Genomic DNA, 22,056 nt, shown 5'->3' with positions numbered 1-22,056 from the left:
CTAGGGTTCATGGTTTTTTTTTTTCCCCCTTTAATCTATTTATTTCAACAGTTCTTTATTTAGCTTGCTTTATTTTTCTATGTCCCACCCAAACACTTAATTGGTTCAAGCACTTAACTGGTATCCAAAGACTCCTGTATAAATAACAAGATAAAAACTCATAATACATTTTATTTTTCCAGATTGGGAGATAACTGCACTTTCATTTTGGGGAAAATTATGGCCAAAAGAATACTGAGATTAATGAAAAAAATCATTAGGGGATATGCTAACATCAGTTTTTTTCGGGAAAAAAAAAAATGGCTCTCTGTGGGAAGATAATTGCATTTCATTTTCCAAAAGTCTTTGACTTTTTTCTTAGTGATTGGGAAATTCTGAATGCATTGCCCCCACCTTCCAGTGGTGTGCCAGTTGCTTAAATTTCCCATATCTCAGTTTCTTCATCCATAAATGGGGATGAGCTGTTTAGCTCAGAGATGTTGTGAGAATTAAATCAGTACCGTGTTCAGTTTTTCGTGCCCAGTGGGAGCCCAGTGCGTGATGACTTCCCTTTGCCTTTCATCACCAACAGGAACACAAAGAGCAGAACACGTTTATCTGCATATTGAACATCTCTAAGGGGGTCAAATACAAAACTTATTTAAACTAATTTGCATGGTACCTGACATTCCAGGATGTGCCGTTCTGCAATCTAGTCATAGACATGTTTAAAATTAGCTTTGGAAACAGGACTTTGAAACCAAAAGTATAAATTCTAGTAGGTAGATTTAGTATTTTAACATTTTGTTAATATTTATATGTACATAAGCCTGGTGGGCTGCCGTCTATGGGGTCACACAGAGTCAGACACGACTGAAGCGACTTAGCAGCAGCATAGCATGTGTTTATCTGTTGTGCATAGTATTCATGTTACTGAACTTAGGTTTGGCTGCTCACTGGTCAAAAGCCAGTAGAAGAGGGATAAGTGCTGGTAGGAATGGAAAGTTTGCTTTGTTCAGAAGGCTGGCAACCTTAGTGTGAGGAGAAAGGCAGGTCCTAACTGGAGTCCCAAAGCTACTTCAAGCAATAGCAAAGTCCTTGGAATATTGCTACCTATTTGAGGGGAAAGCATTTATTTGTATGGATAAATTCAGGAGTGTTTGTTAAAATCCAGTGGCCTTGTCTGTAGTCAAGTCTTTTGAATGTAAATATATATGGACTCAAACAGGGATCATTTTGGGTTAATGGACCTTGCATAGACAAATGCTATTATTTAAAAAGGAAGCATTGTGGATTTTTAACCAGAGTCTGTGTTCAGCTGTAGACTTCAGAGGCTTCTGAAAAGGGGAGTAATATAAAGGCTTTTGTGCCCAGTCCAGCGTATGGTCTTCCTTTTACCCTCATGTGGATTTGTTTATCGAGTTGCTGAAGCTCTGTGTATATGATTAAATCTAAGCTGGTCACCAGGGAATAAAATGATGAAGATGTGTGGTCCATATTTTGAAACAGAAGCTGAAAAACAACTTGAACTCATTTTAGGATGACTGTAGACTTTAGTCCTAGCAAAAATATTAATAGTAACAGGATAGAAAGACTAAAAATATTTATAATCTCTTTGTGTTTGTTTATTAATAAAAATGCGAGATTGGTTAAGAAAAAAAGGAAGAGCTGAAAAGGAAAAGTAAAGCTTCAGCATAAGTACTTAGGAATGTCAGATCATATAAACCCGGAGAGCCTACAGCACGTAAAACATGTACCTCAGGCTGAAGCACTTGAGGGGGACCTCCAGTGTTTGGAAGTTTTCATTTTTTAAAAAAAAAAATTTATTTATGATAAAATTTTGCCAGCACCTTGCAGCCCTATCAGGGATCGAACCTGGGCCCCTAGGAGTGGAGGCTCGGAGTTCTAACCACTGGACAGTCGGGGAATTCTCAGGTTTAGACATTTTGAACCGACTTCCCTAGTGGCCTGGTGGTTAAGACTGAGCTTCCACTGCAGGGGGCGTGGGTTCAACCCTTGGTCGCACGCTGCCCTATATGGCCAAAACAGAGAAAAGCACCAGGGGACACAGATGTTTGGAAGTGGGCCCTTGTGCCCTTCTGGCTGTCATTTTCAGACCCTTTAGACTGAAGCCTGCCGAGTTGCTCCTTTCCCACAAGCAGGATCACAGCCTGGATTGGCTGTCTGAGCAGGACAGTCACCCACACGGTAGAAACCAGCATCTCGGCAAACCTGGGGCCCTTCCACAGCTCCGTAGTTGTGCTGTGTGCTCTGGGGGTGGAGAAAGCCCGTAAACGGTATACCTTGCTGCCAGACACATGCTTGCTTTTATTTTCCTCAAGACCTACAGCGCCGGGAGACAACATTTTTGTGCCCCTCAGGGATGAATGATCTTCTGACCCCATGGTCCTGCCAGGTCACTTTCAGGCAAAGAATAGGCTGATGGGGTGGGCTTGGGGTTGGGGAGTGGGCCCCCTGAAGTGTCTTCGCATTTGCCACTCTGTCCCGATGCCTCCGACCCCCATGGAAAGAAGGAATGAATAACATGAAGCAGAATGTCTAGGATACAGGCATCACAGATGAGTTTCCCAAATCTTAGTAAAACAACTAAATAGGGAGTTAACGTGATTTTAAAGATACTTCAAAGTGTTAACCTCACAAAAGATATTCTCCTTTCCCTTTTTTTTCACCTTCCCTTAGCGAAGGAGGGAAGCCAGGCACAAAAGGCCACGTAGTGTGTGCGTCCATTTGTATAAACTATCAGAAAAGGCAACTCCACAGACAGGAAGCAGTTTGGAGGTTGCCAGGGACTGGGGGAGGGGGAGAGGGGAGGGGGCTGACTGCTCAAGGGGTATGGGGTTTCCTTTCCGGGCATTGAAAAAGTTCTGGCACTAAATAGTGGTAATGGTTGTGCAACATTGTGGAGGTACCGAATGTGAATCCCACTGAACTCTATGCTTTAAAATGGTTAAAATGGCAAATTTTGTGCTCTATGTATCTTATCACGATAAAATTTTTTTCTTCCTTAATTAAAGGTCAGGTCAAAGGCACTAGTGAGGATAATCGCTAAGTCATTTGCACTCACCAATGTCTTTGTAGTAATTTTTAAAGCAATCAAAGCAGTGTCTTAAAAAGATTCTGATTATCGGACAAAATCAGAAAATTGTGATCAACAGCTGAGCTGAGCTGAGGGTTAAACATGTGAGCAAAAAACAAGGAAGTGGGTCAAGGGAGATTCCACCTGGTGTAATGGTCAGTTTGATGTGTCAGAGTGACCAGACTGTGAGGTACCCAGATATTTGGTTAAATATTATTTTGGGGCACGTCTGTGAGGATGTTTCTGAAGCAGATTAACGTTTGAATCAGTAAGCTGAGTAAAGCAGATTGCTCTCCCCCGCCCACCCCCCTGTGAATGGCCTCATCAACCCACTGAAGGCCTGAATAGAATAAGAAGGCTGAGTAGAATAGAATTCTCTCTGCCTGACTGTCTTTAGCTGGGACATGGGTCTTCTCCTGCCTTTGAACTTGGACTCCAGTGGCTTTCCTGGGCCTACAGCTTGCTGACTATAGATCTTGAGACTTCTCAGCCTCCATAATTGTGTGAGTCAATGCCTTATTATATGTATACAAACATATATATACATATATATAGAATATATATATTCTATTTCTCTGGAGAACTCAGACAAAGTGAGATTTTGGTACCAGTACTGAGAAGTGGGGTGCTCTTGTAAGAAAAACCTAAAAAGTTGAACTGGGTGATGGGCAGAGGCTGTAAGGCTGGAGTGCACACTGGAAATATGGACATTAAGGGCAATTCTGGTGACATCTCAGATGGAAATGAGGAACATATTATTAGAAACTGGAGGGAAGGTGATCTTGGTTATAAAGTGACAAAGAACTTGACTTGAACGGTGTTCTGGTGTTCTGTGGAAGGTAGAATTTGTGACTGATGAAACTGGATGTTTAGCTGAGGAGATGTCTAAGCAAAGTGTTGAAGGAGTGTCTTGATTCCTTCTGACTGAGGTAGAGAGAAGAGAGAGAGGAACTGAGGAAGAAATTGTTGAGTAAAAAGAGACCTGAACTTGAAGACCTGGAAAATTCTCATCCTGCCCATATTGAAAAAAGGGAGAAAGCTTGTCCTGAAGAGAATGCCAAGGGTGTGGTTGCCCTACCACTCAATAGAGGAAAGTCTGTGGGATTACAGGAGCAGGGACAGTGCCAGTTGAGCTGAAGGGGACAGGGATGGGACAAAATGAAGGAAGGCTGTTGGGCTTCTTGGATTCCACAGGACAGGACCATGGACCTACATGGCTGTGAGCTTGTGCTGTTCCTAAAGGAAAGGGAAGAATGATACCAAATGGGATTCTGAGTTCTTGAGGACTGCGCTCCCACTCCTGGGGGCAAGGCTGTTTCTTCCTCAGTTACCAAGGGTAGGACCACTTCTCCTATTTCTGTGGGTCAAGAAGGTCTCACCCAGTGCCTTAGGAGTAGAGTTGCCTGGTGGAAGCTTAGGGGCCAAGTTTCCTAGAGTCTTGAGGGGGTAACTCCTGTCTGTCAAGGCATTGGAGCTGGAACCCCAGCAGGTCTCAAAGGCAGAGCATCAAACCACAGAGGATGTTTCTCAAGCTCTAATATCTGACAGAGTCTGCCTTGCTGGGTTTTGGACTTGCTTAGGACCTGCTGCCTTTTCCTTTTTTCCTGTCTCTCCCTCGAAGAGGGCTTCCCTCATAGCTCACTTGGTAAAGAGTCTGACTGCCATGCAGAAGACCTGGGTTTGATCTCTGGGTCAGGAAGATCCCCTGGAGAAGGAAATGACAAACCACTCCAGTATTCTTGCCTGGAGTATCCCATAGACAGAGGAGCATAGCAGGCTATAGTCTATGGGGTTGTAAGAATTGGATACGACTGAGCAGCTAAGCACACCCTCTCAGATGGGATTTCTGTCTTCTGTTTGTCCTACCATTGTATCTTGGTAGCACATGATTTTTCTGTTTTTGTAGGTTCATAGCTGAAGAGGAATTTGCCTCAGGACAAATCATCTCTCAAGCTTCCCCTGTATCTGATTTAGATGATGTTTAAATGAGCCTTTGACTTTTAGAGTTAATACTGGAATGAGTTAGGACTGACAGGATTTTTTGGATAGAATGAAAACATTTTGCATGTGAAAAGGACATGAATTAGTGGGAAGTGGCCAGGGGCAGAATGTTATAGTTTAAATGTTTGTCCCTCCCATTTATATGTTAAAGCCTTAACCTCCAGTGAGATGGTATTTGGAGATGGGGTGGTTGGAAGGCAGTTAAGATTAGATAAAATCATGAGGGTGGGGCCTTCATGATGGGATTAGTGCCCTTATAAAGAGAAAGGGAGAGGAGAGGGAGAGAACAACAGACAGTGAATCTCTCTCTGTGCAAGCACAGAGGAAAGGCCATATGAAGATGCAGCGGAGGCAGCTGTCTGCAACCCACAGAGAGAGAACTATCCTCAGACAGTGACCCTGCTGGCACCTTGATCCTGGCTTTCCAGCCTCCAGAACTGTGAGAAAGTTAAGCCATCCAGTCTTATTTGGTTACGGCAGCCTGGCCTGCCTAAGACACTCAGTGAGTCTCAGTGGAAAAGAAAAAGGCCAAAAATAAGGTGGGAACATACTGAAGACAGACCTGCTCTATTGTGTTTGTTCCAGGCTGGTTGCACCTTGGAGCAGGAGATCTTAGATTCAGGCACCTGGGTGAGCTTTTCAAAACAGCAGTCCTTACCAGCCTTGTTCTCATCATAAGTTCGCCAGGCTTGGGGAGGCATGCCCCAGAAGAGAGCCCAGTACAGGCTGTTAAACAAGGTATCTGAAGTACTACCTGTCCATATGTCCCTCAGGAGACCAAAATCAAAGTGAACATGTACTTGAAATTCTTTGATGAAGAACGGTCATGTTCTCTGACCCAAATTCCCAAGTCATGAACACTCCATAAAATATTTGGAGTTACTGCAACTATGCATGTTTACTTCGACTGATGATTGCTCAACGACTTCTTGATGCTGGGGGGAGGGTGGGCGTAGGGAGGGAAAGATTATCACCCGCATGTGTTTGCATGGAGAAAAACAAAGGTCTCAACTACACATCATTTTTCATAGTTGTACTTTTCAGCAAACATGAGGGTCCAATGACTTCTTGGTATTGTGTATGGGGAAACGTTTTTAGTTTGAATAAGTACCCGAAAGTGGAAGCTTCCAAAGTCACATCTCCATGTTTTGTTGGATTATAAGGAAATTGATCTGAGGGAGGTCTCCTTTTGTGAGCTCCCTGGCAGTGCGGAGGCAGTTTGGCCCTTGCAGTCTGGTTCTCACTTATCTTTGAAGACTTACCTTCTCATAGGGCTCAGTGGTAAACAATCTGCCTACCAATGCAGGAGACGTGGGTTTGATCCCTGGGTCAGGAAGATTGTCTGGAGAAGGAAATGGCAACCCATTCTAGTATTCTTGCCTGGGAAATCCCATGGACAGAGGAGCCTGGCGGGCTACAGTCCATGGGGTAGTAAAGAATCGGACATGATTGAGCGACTAAATGATAACAACAAATCTCCCTTTCTTTCTCCCCTGCCCCATAGTGCTCCTTGCTGCAGCCAAACTGAACTGCTTGCTTGCATGCCCAGAGCACTGGGAACCTCGAAGAGTCCATGCTTTGCATATGCATATCCTTGGCCTAGCCATTCCTCTTGCCTTCTTTGTTTGGTGCAAATCCTCCAACCTCCAAACACCCCATGATATTTTATGAGCTATGAGAAACCTTAGATATCACATCACACTGGCCTGCAATTAAATGTTAGAAACAACTCTTGGGAGAATCCAATCTGGCTTTCCTCTTGTGTCTTTTCTTTTAGATAAAAGATACCATCTGAATTCTTAACTGAACTCGGTAGAAAAATCTACATGAAAGCATTTTGTAAGAGCAGATATTCCCTGAGGGTGGTTGACCTTGAGGACTCTTGGTCTGTTGTGTGAAATGCAGGAGAAGAATCGAGAACTCCTGAGTCTTTGCCATATGGGGCCTGAGTCAGCTACAAAGAGATCCGCAGGGTGAGCTTTCTCCTGACCCAGCTGGGAAAGAGAAATGGTGGAGAAGAAAAAAATTAATTACGGGTGCTATTATTCATCTACCTCTGGGTTAAACTGAACAGTGAGATCAAAATGGTTTGTTTGTTCAATTTGTTTTTTAGTGAAGTACTTGTTTGTTTTGTTTTGGGGTAGTTTCTTTGGGGGGATTTAGGGCAAAGCAGAGTGGAAATGACTTGTTTCTTCCATGTAATCCTGTAATAACTACAAGTTTGTTATAGTCTTTTGGTTCCCACAAAGAGGTCTGTATTCTGTGTGTGTGTGTGTGTGTATGTTGGGAGTAGGGACACAGGAAGTGAAAACAGGGGAACTGAGCCTTGAGAAAGTGCAAGAAGGAAAACAAGGCATGCTGTGGTGGAAAGTGAAATAGAAATAAATATAGCAGAACCTGGGAAAGGGACGAGGAACTCACAAAGGACACTGGGAAGAAAGCATAAAGGTATGTAACACAGTCAATCAGAAGGAGTTAGAGCTGAGCTCAATCTTCAAAAATATCGAATCCATCCCCTTTATATCAAAGATGAGGGAACAATTAGTAAATTGTCAAGGTCAGAGCTAAAACCAGTACCTTGGTCTCCTGTCCTATGAAGTACATGGCTATGTGCAATGAATGGAGGTCAGGGGGTGGGGGAGAGTTCTGAGCTAAGACAGGAGAGTGATATGATTTTCCTGTTCACTATTGTTAGAGAATAGTATTTTTAAGTGGCAAAATCATGCCTCTGATACAAATATAAGATGAATATGCATCGCTGATTTTAACTCATTAATTGTTGAGGGAACCAGCATGTTATAGGTTGCAAGAATTCAAAGTAACACACATATACATATGTATAACATACATACACAGACAAGGAATCCTGAAATGAATTAAATAAATGCAACATGACATAGATTTTATTGAACTCATTAATTATTAAGGGAACTTGATAAGAAGTTACAACTGGTTGAAAGGAGAATTCAAAGAACCATACACTTACATAGGGACATAAGGAATGCTGAAATGAATTTTAACCTTAAAAGCACATGCAATATGAATCTATGCACAGGCAATAATCAATTGCTTCTATCTGACACGACTAATTTGCATTTGTATGGACAAGAATCATTTGCATTGTTTTCAGCTGTCTACAAATTATAGCATTGTAAAATAGCTCAGAAACAATAAAGGGCAGATACGATCAGGAAGGGTATGCTGAAGAGGATACACAATAATCTTATTTATTTTCTAGTCCAAAAAGTCTTGCATAATTTCTCCCAATGGAAGTGCATAATTGGAGCTGAAAAAGACACTCCTTCATCTCTTTTGGCTCACGAAAGGGATGAAACGCAGCTGATGAAATGGGAGGAGTCAGCGGCACAGTGAAGGGCCTCCTGTAGGCACCTGTGGCCAGGGTGCTGCTTGCTGCCACCCCCTCTGACAGACACGTGTCCCCAGCATTGCTCTGGGTCCCATATTGGGCTACCCCCTCCCTATTCAAAGTCTAGGGCAGGGGCACCAAGTTGGCTCAAGTCCCATACTCTCAGTCCAGCTGTCTTGGGCTAGGAAAAAGGACTATCTGGTCATTTGGTTTTACTCTGGCAAGCCAAGACTCACACTTTGGGGCTCCAAATAGGAAGGATATGTGGTATGTTGAGTAGTAAAAAAAAGGCAAATATTTACTGCAGTTACTTTACTAGGGATACACAAAACAATTGAAGAGGCGCTAAACTTTTTCTGGAGAAAGATAACGCAATGAAGTGGCAAGAGTAAGGGCATTAGACCCAGATGCACCTTCAGTCTATGCTGAGCGCCACCATTTACTAGCTAAGTTATTGTGAAAAAGTTACCAACCACTCTGAATTCCAGCTATTTCATTTACATTACTGTTACTATATTTAAGACCCTGCAGGATCTGGTCCGTTGTTTCCATGACCTTATCTGCTTCTGCTCTTCCCTCGTTTACTCTGCTCCAGCCCTCCTGGCTTCCTTGTTCTTTGAGTACACAAACACCGTCTTGCCTCAGGTCCTTTGCACATGCTGACTTAAGATGTCTAATTAAAGACACTTATTTCCTGTTAAAGACCCTCATCATTTCTTTCCTCACCTCTTCATTCAGCACTATTCTCAAATGTCACCTTGGCTTTGGTCATGTCTTCTCTGATGACACTATTGAAAATTATAATTCCTTCCACCTAGTACTACCTGTCCCTTCTTCCTGCTTCCTTTTTCTGCATAACATTTGTTACTTGTCTGTCTCCCTTCTCTAAACTGTAAGATCTTCAAGAGCAGGAAGACAAGTCTGTGTTTACACAGCCCTATCCCCAGCACCTGGAGCAACGTCTGGCATGTAAAAAAGGGCTCAGTGTACTTCCCTGGAGGTCCAGTGGTTAAGAGTCCACCTGCCAATGCAGGGGACACGGGTTCAATCCCTGCTAGACGATTCCATGTGCTGCAGAGCAAGTAAACCTGCCAGCCAAAACTACTGAGCCCATGCACCTAGAGCCTGTGGTCTACCACAAAAGAAGCCACCACAATGAGAAGCCCGAGCACTAAAATGAATGGGAGCTCCCACCTTGCCTCAACTAGAGAAAGCCCATGCAACAAAGAAGACCCAGAGCAGCCAAAAATTAAGAAGTTAAAAAACATTAAAAAGTTATTTTAAAAGCGCTCAGTAATATCTGTTGGATGTACGAATGATTGCAAAGCACGTGACATATAGTAGGCACCAAATACATGCTAGTTATTGCTAGTTTTTAGTCAGGCATTTCTTTTCTCTTCTCTTTCCCTGGCCAGCTCCCCGCAAGCTGACCTGCTTTTCCAGAGGACTTTTGATCTAATAATAGCATTTTTACCAGTCCAGAAACTTCACCTCCAAATTTCCCAGCTAATCAACAGAAGATAGCCAAAATATTATAGTACTCACGTTAGGAGTAACATTTGGAAGTTCATATTTATTCTGCTTCTTTGTCCATTAATGTATCTCAACTATGGTGTGGGGGTACCAGATGGTTTCTATGGAAGCTGGGCAAAAGCTTGCAGAATTACCTAGAAAGCATGTTTTAAGGCACCAGAGAAACATAACATCTGGATATTAGGAAAGCTCCCTTTTTAGGATTTCCCAGAGAAACAGATTATTTATGTGTTTATTATAAGGAATCAGTTCACATGTTTATGGAGGCTGATGAATCCCCAGATCTGCAGGGTGAGTTGACGATGGGAAGGCCCAGGAGAGCCAACGGTGTAGTTTTCCAGTCTGAGGGCTGGCAGGCTGGAGACCCAGACAGGCTGATGTTTAAGTTGAAGTCTACAGGCAGGGAAAAAGGCAATGTCCCTGCTAAAAGGCTCCAGACAGGGATTCTTTTCTTACTTGGGGTATGGTCGGCCTTTTTGGTCTATTCAGGACTTCAACTGATTGGGTAAGGCCCACCCACATTAGGGACACCCACACGAGGGAGGACCATGTATTCTATTCGGCCTACTGGTCTAAATGTTCATCTCATCCACAGCCCTCCCACAGAAACCCCCAGAATAATGTTTGACCAAATATCAGGGCACCCTAGAGCCCAATCAGGTTGACATAAGATTAGCCATCAAAGTCACTCTTTTATAGCCACCATTAATTCTTTTCTGTTGTAAAGAAAATAGTGGGCAACAAAATCTTGAGTAAAAACAGATGTAGGTCAGCTACTTTAGAAAAAAGAAAAATAGTCACTCAGTCATGTCCAACTCTCTGCAGCCCCAAGGACTGTAACCTACCAGGCTCCCCTGTCCATGGAATTCTCCAGGCAAGAATACTGGAGTGGGTAGCCATTCCCTTCTCCAAGGGATCTTCCCAACCTAGGGATCAAACCCAAGTCTCCTGCATTTTAGGCAGATTCTTTACCATCTGAGCCACCAGGGAAGCCCATTTTTTGTAGGTAAATCCTATTTAGTGTATGTGTGAAGGCTCAGCACTGAAATTAGCAAGAGAGACTATAAGCAAAATAAAATCAAGACTGTGAAACTGCATTCTAGTTACTAATTAGAGATTTGGTCTTTAGCGATTTATCTTTTGAGAATTTTCTGTTTTCTTTTGAAAGCTAGATGATTTTTATTTTTTTTACTCCTCATTTTATCAATTTATTTTTTATTTAAAATTATTTTGTTTTTAAAAAATTTTTTATTGAAGTATAGTTGATTTACAATATTGTGTAAGTTTCAGGTAGGATTCAGTTATATATATATGTATATATATTCATTGGAGAAGGCAATGGCACCCCACTCCAGTACTCTTGCCTGGAAAATCCCATGGGCGGAGGAGCCTGGTGAGCTGCAATCTGTGGGGTTGCGAAGAGTCGGACACGACTGAATGACTTCACTTTCACTTTTCACTTTCATGCATTGGAGAAGGAAATGGCAACCCATTCCAGTGTTCTTGCCTGAAGAATCCCAGGGACAGGGGAGCCTGGTGGGCTGCCGTCTATGGGGTCGCACAGAGTCGGACATGACTGAAGTGACTTAGCAGCATATATATTCATATATATTCTTTTTCCTTTAGAGATTATTACATAATATTGAGTAGAGGTCCTTGTGCTATACAGTAGGTCCTTGTTGGCTATCCACACATAGTAGTGAGTATGTGTTAATCCCATCCTCCTAATTTATGCCTCCCTTCAAGCCCATGGGCTTCCGTGGTGGTACAGTGGTGAAGAATCCACCTGCCAATGCAGGAGATGCAGGAAATGTGGGCTGGATCCCTGGGTTGGGATGATCCCTTGGAGAAGGAAATGGTAACCTTCTCTAGTCCTCTTGCCTGGGAAATTCCATAGACAGAGAAGTCTGGCGGACTACAGTCCATGATGTTACAAAAGAGTCGGACACGATTTAGCGACTAAACCACAATAACCCAAGCCCCTCGATAATTTTAAAAAATCACTGGCCGCCCCAGGATCTTGGGTTCTTGATGAATGAATAAACTGCAAGGGAAGTCCTGTGTGCCAGCCGACAATGTCACATACACACCCTCAAAGCTGTGTGTGTGGTATTGCCCATGTTTGCAACCCAATGACAAAAATAGTTCCTCCTGACCTTTATTTGCTCCCAGTGGAAAGTAAACACAGTTTATTCTAGGAAATATCACGTCTTCTTCATGAATGCCCTCAGGCCAACTCTCTTCCTGCGCAGGTTAATCTGCCCGCATCTGAAATGGCTTCACACCTCACCTGATTAGCTTTGATTAAAGCAAATTATGTCACAGTATTACCTCAGCCAGACTATGGGAATTTAATCTTGTCATTTCCTTTTTTGAAGACTCAGCCAGCCCTGGTCTTTAAAAGAAATGCCAGTATTAGCAAACTGGTGAGAAAATGTGGAACACTGGAGTCTCCAGAATTCACATTTTATTGAAATCAGTGGATCAAGAAGACCCGAATACTGGTTATACGTTGCAGAATGAGAATAAGGAAGGTCAGAAGGAAAGGGGCATAGCTTTCCCCCTGCTTTCCGCAGCCCCACAGTGAGGCTGGGATCGGATGGGTGAGGAGCCAGGTCCAGTCTGCTGGTGGGAACGCCAGAGCACTACCTGCAGGCCCCAGGGAGCCACGCCCCGCGGAGGGGGGGCCATGCCCCGGAGAGGGGGAGAGCCACGCCCCCGGAGGGGGGAGCCACGCCCCATGGAGGGGGGAGCCACGCCTCGGAGGCGGGGAGAGTCACGCCCCGGAGGGGGGAGCCACGCCCCATGGAGGGGAGCCACGCCCCATGGAGGGGGAGCCACGCCCCATGGGGGAGCCACGCCGCGGAGGGGTGGAGAGTCACGCCCAGGTGGGGGGGAGAGCCACGCCCCCGGAGGGGGGAGCCACGCCCCCGGTGGGAGGAGCCACGGGGCAAGTGAACCTCCTCTTTTAACCTACTCTATCCTCTCCTACCTCTCCCCAAGGTCCTCAGATATTCTTTGTGTTTTCTGATAGAACAACATTCCTTTAGTTTGAATTTTAGATGCGGAATTAACTTAAAAAAATAGATCCATGGCTCTCCTATATTATTAAACCACTGCCGCACCGTTGGGTCATTGGAATGAATTCCCTTTATTAGGAAAGATGTTTATGCCCATATATAGAAAGTCAGTGCTGCTAAATCTGCTAAAGGAAGCCTGATTGCCAAAAGGAGTCAGAGTTCAGAAAAGAATATTGAATTTATTGAAAAGTTTACACTGTATTAGTAATGGTTGTCTTTGGTATTTTAATTTTCATCTACATTTATCTGCCCCCCCCTCAATAATGAGCAAGTGTTATTTTTGTAAACAGGAAAAAACAATATTAAAACATTTACAAAACAAGCCATTTTATTTTAAGCAAATGCACATCAGTGAACACCAGCACAGTGAAATCTTCTGGGAAACAAAATCAAAGCAAGTTTCAGCTGAGAAGATATTGAGTGTCTGTTTTCACAGAACTTCAGCCCAAGAATTGCAGAAAATTCTGCCTCCTTAGGTAAAGCTTATATCTCACTTCATTGTTGAGTAAGAGATTTCCTTATCACAGTTAGACTGTTATTAATTTTATTACTTTGTTTTGCTTTCCATAACGTCTTAGAAGCTAAATATTGTATTAAGTGAGACTTGGTTTGCAAATTATTTTCCTTATTAGAAAAGACCCAATTTCCTTGAATAATAAAGTGATTATCAGGAAAAAGCAGCATATATTATTTCCCTCATTACTGTGACATAATCTTCCTTGCCTTGGCCCATCTACTGTAGAATTGTCTAGATGCCCAGGATTTCTGGTGAGCTCAGTTTTACTGTATACCAAATTTATGAAGATGATAATGATAATACTAACAACAGTGACATGTGATTACAACAGCAGTAGCATGTGCTTAGCGTTTTACAGTTTACAGAGCGCTTGTGTACATATTCTCAAATGATCCACAAGAGCTTTATGTCCAGATAAGGCAACTGATTCTGAACGATCAAGAGGTCAGCCCAGAGTCAGCAAGACATGATGGACTCAAAAAAGATCCTACACGTTAGAATTAGACAGACTTGGATTCAAAACCAAGGCCAAGTATGTACTAGCTGGCAACCAACCATTTCTGTACTTAGAGACCCGTTTTCTTCCCCTTTCCTAAGGATGTCTTGAGATAACGAATGTTAAGTGCCTGCAGTAGATTGCCAGGTACAGAGCGGGTTCTCAATAGACCTTAGTTCTCCTCCTCTCCTTCTACCACCTGTATCCTGGTTTCCAAGCATCATTTAGGAAATGGAGCTCTTGGTCATGGCCTGTGTGGCCTCTCTGTGCTTTCTTGCTAATCATACTGATAAACTCTTGGGCACCTTCACAGTCTGGTAGATCAGGACCCCAGGAGAACCAGGGTGCTCACTGTTGGCACCTTGCACAGTGCCTAGCCCACAGGTCCTCGATACACATTTGTTATGTGAATTATTGAGCCAATGCACATTTGGTTCCTGGACACAGCACTTGGAACATCCTAGGGTGCCTGACCCATGTAGGAGTGTGCTCTGGTTGGTTAGTTGCACAATGGCCCGTGAAGCACCCCTACTCGCTTTCTGCCCGCTTTCTGCTTTTCCAGTAGAGATCAGATTTCCCTTTCTATTAATTGAATGTCTGATGCTGGTGACAACAGCCCTCTTTCCCATACCCCAGGAGTGGTAGCCCCTTGACATGGTGGCAGAGGTGGGATAGACATGAACGTCCTCCATTTGAACAGCCATGAGCAGGATCTGAAAGATGAGGGGTTTCTAAGGGTATGTTTCTTCATCCAGGCTTGTTGCCCCTTGTGAGCCCTGAGGAAAGTAGAATGCTTTTTTATTTTTTTTTTCCAGTTCATTCATTTTTAAATTTTTTAAAAATTCATTTGCCGGTAATTGCTTCCCATTTTCTACTCCTGGACCATTTTCATCAGTTTTGAGATCTCTAATTGAATTGAGTCTGCTTTCAGCACAGGGCAAAAAGAATTAGCACAAATACTGATGAAGTATTTGTGCTAATTTGTCAGTATATATACTGACATCAGTATATAAGGACAGCCTAAGAGACCGACCACTAAAGAAGACAAGCTTTATATCATGTGTTGCAAGATCCTTCTGTCGATGTCTTGAATCCTGCTTCTCTATTTTAAAAAATTCACTGGCTCTTTAAAAAAATATTTATTTTATTGATTTACTTGACTGTTCTGGGTCTTAACTGTGACATGCAGGATCTTTAGTTGCTACAAGCAAACTCTTAGTTGCGGCATGTGGGATCTAGTTCCCTGACCAGGGATGGAACCAGGGCCCCATCAATTGGGAGCTTGGAGCCTTAGCCACTGGACCACCAGGGAAGTCCCATTATTGTGACTTTTGGAACCACTTTTCAGGATTTTGTATTTAAATATCTATCATAATAACAGATTTATAGAACACATTATAATTTATAGTGTACTTTCAGATACAGTGTCTTGCTTATTTTTTCACAGCAACCTTATGTTCAGATAAAGCAAGTGTTATGGAATCTTTACATCATAGGTGAATAATCTGAGTTTCAGAAAAGTTCAGGTATTACCCAAGCTCACTCAACTGTTTTGTGGTAGACCTTAAATTTGAGTTGAGGTATTTTGCTTCTAGAACCAGGATTATATATCACATCTCATGTAGTATTTATGTATTCATGACGTTTTGTCTATGCTGTTTTGAGATGGTCACCCCTCCTGGTCTTTCTGCCCCAAGTAAAGCTACAGAAAACTGGTAGAACTTTTGAAATCAAAGAGAAATTTGTGCACTTCTGAATCTGGGGGGCTGAGTGTGTGAATGGGAAAAAAACTGCAATTTTATAGTCACTCACTTCCAACTGGACAATTACAATTCCTTCAATTATGAACATAGGCAACACACCTCAGTAGTTAGCAAAAAAGCAAAATGGCTGTCTGGGGAGGCCTTACAAATAGCTGTGAAAAGAAGAGAGGAGGAGGAGCCAAGATGGCGGAGGAGTAGGACGGGGAGAACACTTTCTCCCCCACAAATTCATCAAAAGAGCATTTAAACGTCGAGTAAATTCCACAAAACAACTTCTGAATGCCAGCAGAGGACATCAGGCACCTAGAAAAGCAACCCAACTCTTCGAAAGGAGGTAGGAAAAAATATAAAAGACAAAAAAAGAGACAAAAGAGGGAGGGACGGAGTTCCGTCCCGGGAAGGGAGTCTTAAAAAGAGAGAAGTTTCCAAACACCAGGAAACCTTCTCACTGCCGAATCTGTGCCGAGCTTTGGAAGCACAGAGGGCAACATAATGGAGAAAAAAATAAATAAACAATTAAAAATCGCAGATTGTGAGCCCTACGGTAACTCCCCCAGCGGAGAAGCAGCGCAGACGCCTGCACACGGCATTAGCAAGCGGGGGCTGGGCAGGGAAGCGTGGTGCGGGCTGCGTCGTTTAGAGTAAGAATCAGGCCCAAATGTCCTGAGCGCTATCTGAGCGAAATAATTTGGGCTAGCAAACCAGACTGTGGGATATCTACCACGCGAAAAGCCAGCCCTAACCTAAGACACCGCCAGGCCCGCACACGGAACAAAGGACTGAACAGAGATAGCCGGCTGCAGACCTTCCCCCTCCGGTGACAGGCAGCCAGAGCCGGAAGGGGGCAATCGCAGCCCAAGAGAGACACTATCTATAAAACTGTAAGCAGGCTTCTTTGCTAACTAAAACTTCTTGGGGGTCTGGACGGTCAACATCTGCCTGAGAAGGTGCGCCGGTTTTACACCCAGATAACCGAGTGGCGGGGAGGCGATAAGTCGCAGCATTGGCACTCGCCAAACACCTCATCACCTGAGCTGCTTGGACCTGGGAAAAGTACAAAACGCAGGCCCAACCGAGTCTGCGCCTCTGAGGACTACCTGAGTGCCTGAACCTGAGTGGCTTGGACCTGGGAGCTCAGCCCAGGGCCGGCCTCTGATTGTTCCCGGCGGAACAACCTAGAGCCCGAGCAGTGTGGGCAGGGAGGCTACATGCGCCGTGAGCGGGGGCAGACCCAGTGTGGCTGAGGCACTGCGAGCGCACGCCAGTGTTATCTGTTTGCAGCATCCCTCCCTCCCTCCCCACAGCGCGGCTGAACAAGTGAGCCTAAATAAAATAAAATAAAAAATAGGGTCCTCCACTGTCCCCTTTGTGTCAGGGCGGGAACCAGACACTGAAGAAACCAGCAAACAGAAGAAGCTATAACAGAGGGAAACGCCTTGGAAGCTACAGGCTATAGATTAAAACCCTGTGGTTACTACGAACTACATAGGAAGGGGCCTATAGATCTTGAGAAATATAAGTCAGACCAAGGAACTAGCCAAAAATGAACTGAACCCACAATACTCACAACAAAACCAGAGAAAGACCTAGATATATTTTTACTATTTTTATGATCAATCTTTCTTTCTTTTTTTTTTAATTAAAAAAAAATTTTATGTCCTCTATTGTCCTTTAATTTCCACTTTTATAACCTATTACTTTGCAAAAAAAAAAAGACCCTATTTTTTTTTCTTCTTCAGCAAACTTCATATATATATTTTATAATTTTTTGACTGTGTTTTGTTTTTTTTTCTTTTTCTTCTTTTCTTTAACATTGTATTTTTGAAATTCCAAACTCTACTCTAGATTTTTAATTTTAGCCTTTTGGTATATGTTATCAATTTTGTACCTATAGTTTTTTTTATAATTTCTGTGACTTTTTTTTTCCCTCTGTTTCTTTCTCTTCTTCTTTTATATAACATCGTATATCTGCAATTCCAAACTCTACTCAAGATTTTTAATTTATGCTTTTTGGTATTTGATATCAATTTTGTACCTGTATTTTCTTTATAATTTTTGCGACATTGTTTTTGTTGGTTTGTTTGTTTTCTCTCTTTATTTTTCTTCTTCTTTCTTTTAACATTGTATTTTTGAAATTCCAAACTCTACTCTAGATTTTTAATTTTTGCTTTTTGGTATTAGTTATCAATTTTGTACCTGTAGTTTCTTGATGATTTTCGTGACCTTGTTTGTTTTTCTTTGTTCATTTTTTCTCTCTTTCTTTTCCTTCTTCTTTTCTTTAACATCGTATTTTTCAAATTCCAAACTCTGCTCTAGATTTTTAATTTTAGCCTTTTGGTATATGTTATCATTTTGTACCTATAGTCTTTTTTATAATTTCTGTGACTCTTTTTTCTTTTATTTTCCCTCTGTTTATTTCTCTTCTTCTTTTATATAACATCGTATATCTGCAATTCCAAACTCTACTCAAGATTTTTAATTTATGCTTTTTGGTATTTGATATCAATTTTGTACCTGTATTTTCTTTATAATTTTTGCAACATTGTTTGTGTTGGTTTGTTTGTTTTCTCTCTTTATTTTTCTTCTTCTTTTTTTTAACATTGTATTTTTGAAATTCCAAACTCTACTCTAGATTTTTAATTTTTGCTTTTTGGTATTAGTTATCAATTTTGTACCTGTAGTTTCTTTATGATTTTTGCAACCTTGTTTGTTTTTCTTTGTTCGTTTTTTCTCTCTTTCTTTTCCTTCTTCTTTTCATTAACATTGTATTTTTGAAATTCCAAACTCTAGATTTTTAATTTTTGCTTTTATGTATTTGTTACCAATTTTGTACCTTTAAGAACCCAATCTTCAGGACCCATTTTTCACTAGGGAGCGAGATTACTGGCTTGACTGCTCTCTCTCCCTTTGGACTCTCCATTTTCTCCACCAGGTCACCTGTATCTCCTCCCTAACCCCTCTCTACTCTACCCAACTCTGTGAATTTCTGTGTGTTCCAGATGGTGGAGAACACCTAGGGAACTGATTACTGGCTGGATCTGTCTCCCTCCTTTTCATTTCCCCCTTTTATCCTGGCCACCTCTGTCTCCTTCCTCCTTCTTCTCTTCTCTGTATAACTCCGTGAACATCTCTGAGCGGTCCAGTTGTGGAGTGCACATAAGGAAGTGACTACTGGCTAGCCCACTCTCTCCACTATTGACTCCACCTCATCTCATTTGGGTCACCTCTAACTCCCTCCTCCCTCTTCTCTTCTCCATGTAACGCTGTGAACCTCTCTGAGTGACCCTCACAGTAGAGAAACTTCTCATCTTTAATGTAGATGTTTTATCAATGGTGCTGTATAGAAGGAGAAGTTTTGAAACTACTGTAAAAATAAGACCAATAACTGGAAGTAGGAGGCTTAAGTCCAAACCCTGACTCCAGGGAACTCCTGACTCCAAGGAACATTAATTGACAGGAGCTCATCAAACGCCTCCATACCAACACTGAAATCAAGCACCACACAAGGGCCAACAAGTTCCAGGGCAAGACATACCAAGCAAACTCTCCAGCAACAAAGGAACACAGCCCTGAGCCTCAAGATACAGGCTGCCCAAAGTCACCCCAAAACCATAGACATCTCATAACTCATTACCGGATATTTCATTACACTCCAGAGAGAAGAAATACAGCTCCATCCACCAGAACATCGACACAAGCTTCCCTAACCAGAAAACCTTGACAAGCCACCTGTACAAACCCACACATAGTGAGGAAACCCCACAATAAAGAGAACTCCACAAACTGCCAGAATACAGAAAGGACACCCCAAATTCAGCAATTTAAACAAGATGAAGAGACAGAGGAATAACCAGCAGATAAAGGAACAGGATAAATGCCCACCAAACCAAACAAAAGAGGAAGAGATAGGGAATCTACCTGATAAAGAATTCCGAATAATGATAGTGAAATTGATCCAAAATCTTGAAATTAAAATGGAATCACAGATAAATAGCCTGGAGGCAAGGATTGAGAAGATGCAAGAAAGGTTTAACAAGGACTTATAAGAAATAAAAAAGAGTCAATATATAATGAATAATGCAATAAGTGAAATTAAAAACACTCTGGAGGCAACAAATAGTAGAGTAACAGAGGCAGAAGATAGGATTAGTGAATTAGAAGATAGAATGGTAGAAATAAATGAATCAGAGAGGATAAAAGAAAAACGAATTAAAAGAAATGAGAACAATCTCAGAGACCTCCAGGACAATATTAAACGCTACAACATTCGAATCATAGGGGTCCCAGAAGAAGAAGACAAAAAGAAAGACCATGAGAAAATAGTTGAGGAGATAATAGTTGAAAACTTCCCTAAAATGGGGAAGGAAATAATCACTCAAGTCCAAGAAACCCAGAGAGTCCCAAACAGGATAAACCCAAGGCAAAACACCCCAAGACACGTATTAATCAAATTAACAAAGATCAAACACAAAGAACAAATATTAAAAGCAGCAAGGGGAAAACAACAAATAACACACAAGGGAATACCCATAAGGATAACAGCTGATCTTTCAATAGAAACTCTTCAAGCCAGGAGGGAATGGCAAGACATACTTAAAATGATGAAAGAAAATAACCTACAGCCCAGATTATTGTACCCAGCAAGGATCTCATTCAAGTATGAAGGAGAAATCAAAAGCTTTACAGACAAGCAAAAGCTGAGAGAATTCAGCACCACCAAACCAGCTCTCCAACAAATACTAAAGGATATTCTCTAGACAGGAAACACAAAAACGGTGTATAAATTCGAACCCAAAACAATAAAGTAAATGGCAATTGGATCATACTTATCAGTAATTACCTTAAACGTAAATGGATTGAATGCCCCAACCAAAAGACAAAGACTGGCTGAATGGATACAAAAACAAGACCCCTACATATGTTGTCTACAAGAGACCCACCTCAAAACAGGGGACACATACAGACTGAAAGTGAAGGGCTGGAAAAAGATTTTCCATGCAAATAGGGACCAAAAGAAAGCAGGAGTAGCAATACTCATATCAGATAAAATAGACTTTAAAACAAAGGCTGTGAAAAGAAACAAAGAAGGTCACTACATAATGATCAAAGGATCAATCCAAGAAGAAGATATAACAATTATAAATATATATGCACCCAACACGGGAGCACCACAGTATGTAAGACAAATGCTAGCAAGTGTGAAAGGAGAAATGAACAATAACACAATAATAGTGGGAGACTTTAATACCCCACTCACACCTATGGATAGATCAACTAAACAGAAAATTAACAAGGAAACACAAACTTTAATCGATACAATAGACCAGTTAGACCTAATTGATATCTATAGGACATTTCATCCCAAAACAATGAATTTCACCTTTTTCTCAAGCGCACATGGAACCTTCTCCAGGATAGATCACATCCTGGGCCATAAAGCTAGCCTTGGTAAATTCAAAAAAATAGAAATCATTCCAAGCATCTTTTTTGACCACAATGGAGAAAAACTATTAAAAATTCCAACATATGGAGGCTGAACAACACGCTGCTGAATAACCAACAAATCACAGAAGAAATCAAAAAAGAAATCAAAATTTGCATAGAAACGAATGAAAATGAAAACACAACAACCCAAAACCTGTGGGACACGGTAAAAGCAGTCCTAAGGGGAAAGTTCATAGCAATACAGGCATACCTCAAGAAACAAGAAAAAAGTCAAATAAATAACCTAACTCGACACCTAAAGCAACTAGAAAAGGAAGAAATGAAGAACCCCAGGGTTAGTAGAAGGAAAGAAATCTTAAAACTTAGAGCAGAAATAAATGCAAAAGAAACAAAAGAGATCATAGCAAAAATCAACAAAACCAAAAGCTGGTTTTTTGAAAGGATAAATAAAATTGACAAACCATTAGCCAGACTCATCAAGAAACAAAGGGAGAAAAATCAAATCAATAAAATTAGAAATGAAAATGGAGAGATCACAACAGACAACACAGAAATACAAAGGATCATAAGAGAGTACTATCAACAATTATATGCCAATAAAATGGACAACGTGGAAGAAATGGGCAAATTCTTAGAAAAGTACAACTTTCCAAAACTCGACCAGGAAGAAATAGAAAATCTTAACAGACCCATCACAAGCACGGAAATTGAAACTGTAATCAAAAATCTTCCAGCAAACAAAAGCCCAGGTCCAGACGGCTTCACAGCTGAATTCTAC

General features: G+C 41.8%; 1 long non-coding RNA gene across 1 annotated transcript; it reads left to right on the top strand.

Moving 5' to 3' along the window:
* The first annotated feature begins 5,168 nt into the window (after nt 1–5,168).
* On the top strand, nt 5,169–6,823 carry LOC123330071. The gene is made up of 2 exons (XR_006545779.2): nt 5,169–5,815; nt 6,582–6,823. It is a non-coding gene; the product is annotated as an uncharacterized LOC123330071 (long non-coding RNA).
* The last annotated feature ends 15,233 nt before the right edge of the window (nt 6,824–22,056 follow it).

This window comes from Bubalus bubalis, chromosome 17, assembly GCF_019923935.1.
Source record: "Bubalus bubalis isolate 160015118507 breed Murrah chromosome 17, NDDB_SH_1, whole genome shotgun sequence".
NCBI lineage: Eukaryota > Metazoa > Chordata > Mammalia > Artiodactyla > Bovidae > Bubalus > Bubalus bubalis.
This window is presented reverse-complemented; position numbering and strand designations above follow the sequence as displayed.